The 8528-nt window shown below is 38.4% G+C and overlaps 1 long non-coding RNA gene across 1 annotated transcript in view; it reads right to left on the bottom strand.

The window, feature by feature from the left end:
• Positions 1–2162: 2162 nt before the first annotated feature.
• The window catches only part of LOC307108409, a 38354-nt gene continuing 31988 nt past the window's right edge, over positions 2163–8528 (bottom strand). The window contains exon 3 of the long non-coding RNA XR_013814314.1: positions 2163–2635. This is a non-coding gene — a long non-coding RNA (uncharacterized lncRNA). The remainder of the gene's footprint in view (positions 2636–8528) is intronic.

The following is an 8528-nucleotide window of genomic DNA, read 5'->3' as shown; positions in this document are numbered from 1 at the left end:
ATAATCATACAATAACAATAATTTCTATTTAGTTCCCTATTTCAAGAATCAGTACATTTCATTATATCTATGCCAAGAGACTCTAGATTCAAAAGTTCTTTCTTTACACCTCTTATTCATCTTTTATAAGATATTTTTTTCATCAAACACATGGAACACTATCACATGCACTTAAAAAAATACCAAACAAAATAAAAAACAAAGAATATAAGACAAAACCAGAAAGTTTTATTTTTAATGAGTGTAACTTTTCATTGTACACACAATATCCCTTGGTTTCCAGATCAGCTCCTCTTTTCCATTAACTGGTTTATTTTCATTTGCAATGATTTATGTCATTTTCCCCTTCAACAGACATGTTCATTGCCACTTTTTGTAGAGAAAAAGCAAAGAGAAGAGAGAAGAAAGATCACATCGAAGCACAGGAGGCTAGATGTGACAGCCTTCACTCTCACCTGGCATAGCTACCAGGCTCAGTGTCACATTGTCTGAGATGAGAGACGGCAGGCAAGGGGTTCATGTAATCCCAACAGGGGACACTTCTGCTGTGGCTGTTGCTGTGGTAGCCTGTAATCCATCCTCCACGATACCAAATGCCACTCTTGGCAGCAGCCCACTGGTGTTGACACTTGTTCTTGTATGCCATTGTTCAAAGGACCACATGATGAAATAGCTCTTCAATGTGCTTGGTAACATTTAGTCACAGTAAGGGCATTTACATCCCTCCCAAATATTCTTTTGGTGTGTATGTGTGAACATTTAAGTTCTATTCTCTTAGCAAATTTAATTATCAACTATAGTCACCATGTTATACATTAGATCCTCAGACTGCATTCATCTTAAAACTGAAAGTTTATACCCTTTACCAATCTCTCTTATCCACCCTCTAACCCCCAGTCTGTGGTAACCACTTTTCTACTCTCTGTTACTATGAGTTTGACTTTTTTTAAAAAGAATTCTATATATAAGTGCAGTGTTTGTCTTTATCTGTCTGACTGATTTCAGTTAGCATAATGTCCTCCTGGTTAATCCATGTTGTTGCAAATGACAGGATTTCCTTTTTTAAGGCTGAATGATATTCCATTGTAGGTATATGCCACATTTTACTGATCCATTCATCCATCAATAGACACTTAGGTGGTTTCCATACCTTGACTATTGTGAATAATGGTGCTCTGAACATGGGAGTACAGACATAATTCAATATGATTTTGTTTCCTTTACAGATATACCCCAAAGTGGGATTGCTGGCTCAAATGGCAGTTCTATTTTTTAAATTTTTAAAGAAAATGCCATATTGCAGTACCAGTTTAAATTCCCATCAGCAGTGTACAAGAGTTCCCTTTTCTCCAAATCCTTGCCAGCATTTGCTATATCTTGTCTTTTTTTTATAATAGCCATCCTAACAGGTATGAGGTTGTATCTCATTGTGGTTTTGATTTGCATTTCCCTGATATTAGTGGTGTTCAGTGCCTTTTCACATACTTATTGTCCATCTCAATATATTCTTTGAAAAAGTGTCTGTTTATGTCCTTTGCCCATTTATTGGCCCACTTGAGTCCTGCTTATTGTGTCCTTGGGAAATGCACAGGACGTGAGACCTCCTCTATTTCCTCCCTCTCCTCCACTTCAGCCTGATTATCAATTGCCCAATCTTTTTGAAGGTCCAGAAAAAGGTTTTTTTATTTAGTCTTGAAAAGAATCATTTAAATTCTGAGCCACTATGAAAGCTGGATCACCTTGATGATTGTGTAGTCTCTTCAGGTCTTGGAATCCTCAAATACCTATGACAATAACACCTATAGCATCTAGAGGTTGTGTGGGTTAAATGAGAAAACAGGACAAAGACCCTGCCTATAGCAAGTGCCCCCATACACATGCCCTCTACCTCTAGGCTGAAAGTTGGGGGCAAATGCTCCTCCCTGGCTCTTAATCATTTCCAGGTCAAGGACCCTTTGGGAATCTGTGTTGGATGGGGGAAGGGGTCCCTAAGGACCCGTTTTGCAGAGAAAAGCAGGTTCATCCACTCAAATTGTGGCAAATAATTTTACCTAGGTTTCAAGGACTCTAGGGAAGACTTTCCACAGACTACCTAGGGCTCCGCAGACCAATGGCTAAACTCCTAGGACAGGACAGAATCCCTAATGAGGAACAGTGACAGTAAACACGAAAAGCAACACGAACAAAGAGATCAGGAGGTGGAGGATCAGAGGAGGAAAAAATAACTAAAAGATAAAAAATGGAAGATGTGGAAACTTCATTAGGGCAGAGAGACTATGTAAGAAAAGGGGATCCCTGTGTAGCCATTGTCCCCAGCCTAAATTGCTATACTTATTAGCCATGGATTTAAGTAATCTAAGAGTGCTTAAATAATTAAGCGTGGCCTTAGGAACATTTGACAACAGAGTGTATGCTAATCCGGAATGTAATCAAACTGTAAAAGCCAAACTGACCTTCCAGATGTCAAGGATGAATAATTGAAGTCAATTCTCCCCCAGCCCCGCATCCAGCCCATTACACTGATGAGGCCGCGCCTCTGCGCTCCACTTCACTGTTCAGAATTATGGGATGGCGGATTCTGGAGGCTCCTTTTAGCTTAATTATTTACTGCTTTCCCAACTCAGATGAAATGATTCTGTTAAAAAAAAAAAAAGGTGACTCACCAAAAAGAGAAGACAATCTCAAAGGGAACTCTCACTGGCCTTTCTCTTGCCGTGTCAGCCCTGATTCAGGGGTACCTTTCTGGTATATGTGCTATTTTCCTGCTTTTCTCTCTTTCTTGATGTTAGCGCCCCCAAATAAAGGAAGGGGCCTGCTTTCACGTGTATTCTCAGGCCTGGAGTCAAGCAGACGTGAACACTCTGAAGGGTCCCCTGTAGCTCCCACATGACCTGCTTCCTGTCTTCACGTATAAGTAGAATTCGCTATCAGCAAAAACACTAGGATGGGCGATCATCAAGTTTTCTATTTCACCCCAGTGATTCTCCATTTGGAGCAGTTATGCTCCCAGGAATTGTTGGGCAATGTCTAGAGACATTTTTGGTTGTTACACTGGCAGGGAATGGGGGAGGGGTTGCTATTGGCATCTATTGGGTAGAGTCCAGGGGTGCTGCTGAATATCCTACAATGCACAGGGGCAGCCTCCACAACAAATTATCAGGCCCCAGATACATCTGTGTCCAGGCTGAGAAAACCTGCTGTAAGCCCAGAGTTAGAACACGGAAATCTGAGGGGACTCATGCTAAGGTTATGCAAGAATGATGAAATAGGAATCATGGGTGTTTGGTGAGATCCTTAAATCATCTCCACCAATCTTGGACTGTCCACTTGTAGACTTGAACTACATGACAAAAATAAGGCCCCTATTTGTTTAAACTACTATTATTAGAGTTTTGTGCTATGTGCACAATTCCCACCCCATTACAAAGGATCAAGAGAACATTTTCTTAATTTGGATGTCCAAACTTCAAAGCCCTTCATGGGGTATTTTGTTCCATGCCTCAATAGCAATTGCTTGCTGCCCTGGAACACTGCAGGTTCTCAATGACAGTGTGTAGAAGCAATGAATGGGTGCTTGACCAAGGATATCACATTTATACACATTTTTGATCCTTCAAGTAGCAGGCTACTTACAAAACTGTGTCCATTTTAAAGATTCAAAAGTATTTATTCAAATATCTTTTTTTAATTTTTTAAAACTATTTTTTAAATATATTTTTATTGCCCTAACTGATTTGACTCAGTGGATAGAGCATCGGCCTGCGGACTCAAGGGTCCCAGGTACGATTCCGGTCAAGGGCATGTACCTTGGTTGCAGGCACATACCCAGTGGGGAGTGTGCAGGAGGCAGCTGATCGATGTTTCTCTCTCATCAATGTTTCTAACTCTCTATCCCTCTCCCTTCCTCTCTGTAAAAAATCAATAAAATATATATTTTTTTAAAAAAATGATACTGCTGGCCTCATAAAAAAGAGATTGAAAGTGTTCCTTCCTCTAAAAAAAAATATTTTTATTGATTGCAGAGAGGAAGGGAGAGGGAGAGAGAGATAGAAATATCAATGATGAGAAAGAATCATCTATTGGCTGCCTCCTGCACACCCCCCACTGGGGATCTAGCCCACAACCCAGGCATGTGCCCTTGACCGGAATCGAACCCGGGACTCTTAAGTCCACAGGCCTGCGCTTTATCTACTGAGCCAAACCAGCTAGGGCCAAATATCTTCTCCATTCATTTTGTGTCACATGGGAATTCAGGAGGTTCAGGTTTACATATTTTGTATTCACTTATATTAATACATTATGATGCTATTGGTAACTGCTCTGCAGACTAACTGCATTTGAAACCATTTGAAAAATAAACCTTTTATCTTTCAAAAAGAAGTTGGTTTTGCCAAGAGTAAAACTCTTAAACACAAACACATCACAAATGGACTTTTCTTTAATGGCATTCCAAATGTGATTCTTTAGCTTGTGTTATTTCTATTTTATGCATCTGTATGTAAATTGTACTTTATGGACTAAGACAGATGTGGGGGAAAAATTTTCCTTACTCTCTTCATCGTTTCCCTTGTTTTCTTCCATGTCAGAGAATTTATGAGCATGCTGGTGCAAAAATCATTACCAGGATGCCAAGAGGCCTGGCATGACCACAACCTCTACATTTAATTTACCAAACATTTATTCAGCATGTGCTAAGTGTTTCACACATTAATTTGGAACCTAGAATATTTAGATGCTTCATTATATAATCTTTGAGGTGCCTCCTATTAGCCAGGTTCCAAAATGGGATTAGATACCATGCCTACCCTCACAAAATTCATACTAATTAATCTACCAACACACATGACCTTCAGAAAAAAAAGTGGCTAGATCTTTCCCTGCTTCTGCTGTTTTCTTACTTCCAATTGAAAGCTATGAAGTAGGTTCTGAGATATCTCATCTTTAGAACTTGTTTCATTTTCCCCTGATTGGATGGTTCCCATTGTCTTCTAAATGTTTTGGGGTTATAATCATACAAGTCCTCACAAGAAGTGCATTCTTCAGAATTGTCAACTTGAAAAGGCAAATAATTCTGTACTTGATTTCAAAGTGTGAAACCTCAAATGTCATTTTTCTAGCTCTCTAGGTTTCAGTTTCCTCCTGGTAAATGAGGTTGGACTAGATGATGCTTGCCACCCCTCCAGCTCTCATTCTATACATCTAGTTCCCCTGTTCCAGTGGTCACTGGGCACTTACTTATACATAGCAATCTATAAAACAGGTTTGTGAATCCAAATTTTGTCAAGTCTAATCACAGACAATAGTTATTTTCTGTTCATGAAAGAATTAATGTATTATCCTTCTTCTTAGTAGTTGACATCATCTCTGATGACAGTTAGGCTATAAAAGCTATCCAGACCAGCCATGTGGCTCAGTTGGTTGAGTGTTGTCCCATACACCAGGTTCAGTTCCAGGTCAGGGCACATGCCTGGGTTGCAGGCTTGATCCCCAACAGGGGGAGTGCAGAAGACAGTCGATCTCTCTCATCGATGTCTCTCTCTCTCTCTCTCTCTGAAACCAATGAAAATATATTTTTAAAAAATCTATCCAAAGATTCCAAGAGAAATAGGCCAACTTGTGCAGGTACTATGCAAAAGGCTTTAATCACAGTGTGTGTAGGGTCATATATACACTGAGTGGCCAGATTATTATGACCACCTGATGTTTGTAGGCAAATTAACCGTACACTGCATCGTATGGGATATGGAAGCCGAAGGCCTGTTTGAACACCTTTGCTGTCTGCAGTTACCAAGATAAAACATCTTCAATTCACACAGGAACACAAGGATTGGACAGTCGAGCATTGGAAAAAAGTCAAGTGGTCCCATGAATCATGTTTCCAGTTGCATCATGCAGATGGAAGAGTGAGAATTTGGTGGAAACAGCATGAAAGTATGCACCCCACATGCATGAGTACAACTCTTCAAGCTGGTGGGGGCAGTGTATGGTTTGGGGCATGTTTTCCTGGCATGATTTAGGCCCTTTAATTCGTGTGGAACAACATCTGAATAGCACAACATACCTAAGTATTGTTGCTGATCAAGTTCATCCTATCATGTTGATGGCGTATCCCAATGGAGATGGCTTCTTCCAACAAGACAATGTGCCATGCCATGGTGCTCATATTGTGCAGGAGTGGTTTAAAGACATGAGGGAGACTTTACCTTGCTTACGTGGCCCCCACAATCACCAGATCTCAATCCAATTGAGCATTTGTGGGACGAAGTTAAAAGAGCCATCAGGCAGCTGGTTCCACAACCATCAAATCTCACAGAACTGGACAGTGCTAGTCATCAGGCATGGCGTCAGATTCCTCGCATCACCTTTCAACATCTCGTGGAGTCAATGCCAGAAGAATCGCCGCAGTATTGAAGGCAAAAGGTGGCCCAACGAAGTATTGATGGGGTGGTCATAATAATCTGGCTACTCAGTGTATGTTGATTCACTCATATACAAGTATGTCTCTATGTATAGCTCTAAACTTACTAGTATGCCTTAATGTGCACATATATTATATGCTAAGTTCCAGGGCTGTGTTAAATGCTCTATGTTCATTTTCACATAGAAAAATCCTCACAACAAACCTACAAGACAAATACTGTACTGTTTGTCCCATTTTACAAATTTAAAAACAGAATTTACAAATGGAACATAATTTGTTCAGAGTCATCATTGAAAAAGTATCGAAGCAAGAATTCAAACTCCAGTTTATCTAAGTCTGATGTAAAGACACCAACAATTTATAAACATACAGAGAAATGTCATGGGCTTATAAATTGTTGGAAACTGAGTTGTTAAGTGATGATTGTAGGACTGTTTGTTTCAGTAAGAAAATAAGCCAATCCTGGAGGTATACATTTGCCTCCACAATATTGTATTGAAACTCTACCATATTTATGCTGATGGAAAAGGCATCTGTTAAGGTAAAACTAACCAGAATTGGAATACATTTATTAGAAAACTACATCAAATACATTGCTCACTAATTAATAATTTTCCTCCTTAGGAGCAAGAATGTCATAACTAACAAAATAATTCTGGAATAATGGAAAACCAGAAAATAATAAAAAGCATTAACCACAAACATCAATTATAAGGGTTCCCTCAGCCTGTACTTTATTTAGTAAAAAATGATAGCAATTCACATTTCATATATTCAGATGCCAGTGCACAAAATAGTGGCAAAATCTAGGTCTTACTTATATGAAACAGCATGCATACAGTGATTCTTTGTTATTTTGAAAAATATATACAAATATAATACTAGTATATATGTATATACAAATACATTATATATATATATATATGTGTGTGTGTGTGTGTGTGTGTGTGTGTGTATAAATTAGTGGATTACTTTGGATAATTTTGCCATGTTCACCTCATTTTTCTAGTCTCCCCGTATCTTGAGATATCCAAACAATGCTATTAAATTAACAATGAGAAAATGTGAATTTTGTGATGTAATATATTACTGCCAAATCAGGCCTTTCATAATATCCTGCTCAGGGTTAGTATGCCTATTTTGTGGGTCCAAATATTCAATGCAATTTTAATATTAGCCTAAGAAACATGCCATATATCCCATACAATTTCTAATGTGTTTAACTTCCTCGGCAATTGTATTTGTATTGGCTACTGAAAGAGATTTACCTAGCCATAAACATTGTATTTGAACATAAGAGCAAATTTTTTAATTGAATGCTTTACCTTCCAAATTACTAAACCAGTTTCCAAAAGACTTCACTAGTGCTGGGCAATAGACTCTGTACTTGCATTCAGAAGGATCAAATAAAATGTAAACATATGTATATCAACTTTTTAATATGAAGTATAGTTAACCGAAGAGTTGTGTTCTATCTGTTTCTACAACCTGGAAAGGGCTACCTACCAAGTTATTGTATTAGTTGACCTCTGGCAGGTTAGATCAGATTTTCTCAGGGGGAGGTAGAGATACAAGTGGGGATCCATCACATTGCTATTCATCCCTTCTCAAGCATCTTGGAGTCTTGAGGTTGGAGGGAGCTGGCATATATATATATATATATATATATATATATATATATATATATATATATATATTAAGTACAGTATAGGGAATATAGTCAACAATACTGTAATAACCATGTATGGTTCCAGGGGGGCTCTAGTCTTACCAGAGGGATGGATCACTTCATAAGTGATCTAACCACTATGCTGTACACCTGAAACTAATATAATACTGAACGTCAACTGTAATTGAAATGTTAAAATATTAAAAATCATATTGAGTATAATAGATTTTTTAAACATTTTAAATTACAGACTGTAAAATTGGCAAAGTCTCAACTGGTGTCAATATTCACAGATTTTAAGGTTTCAACTAGGAGGTGGAGGACATATCATTTCTAGGCAGCCATCATATTTTTGTTTATTTTTAATAGCCATGGACATACATGGATTTAAGAAGAAATATTTTTTTTGAGAAACGTGGCCCTAGGTGACTTTTAAAT

Source organism: Cnephaeus nilssonii (genome assembly GCF_951640355.1).
Source record: "Cnephaeus nilssonii genome assembly, chromosome: 12".
In the NCBI taxonomy this organism is placed as follows: domain Eukaryota; kingdom Metazoa; phylum Chordata; class Mammalia; order Chiroptera; family Vespertilionidae; genus Cnephaeus; species Cnephaeus nilssonii.
This window is presented reverse-complemented; position numbering and strand designations above follow the sequence as displayed.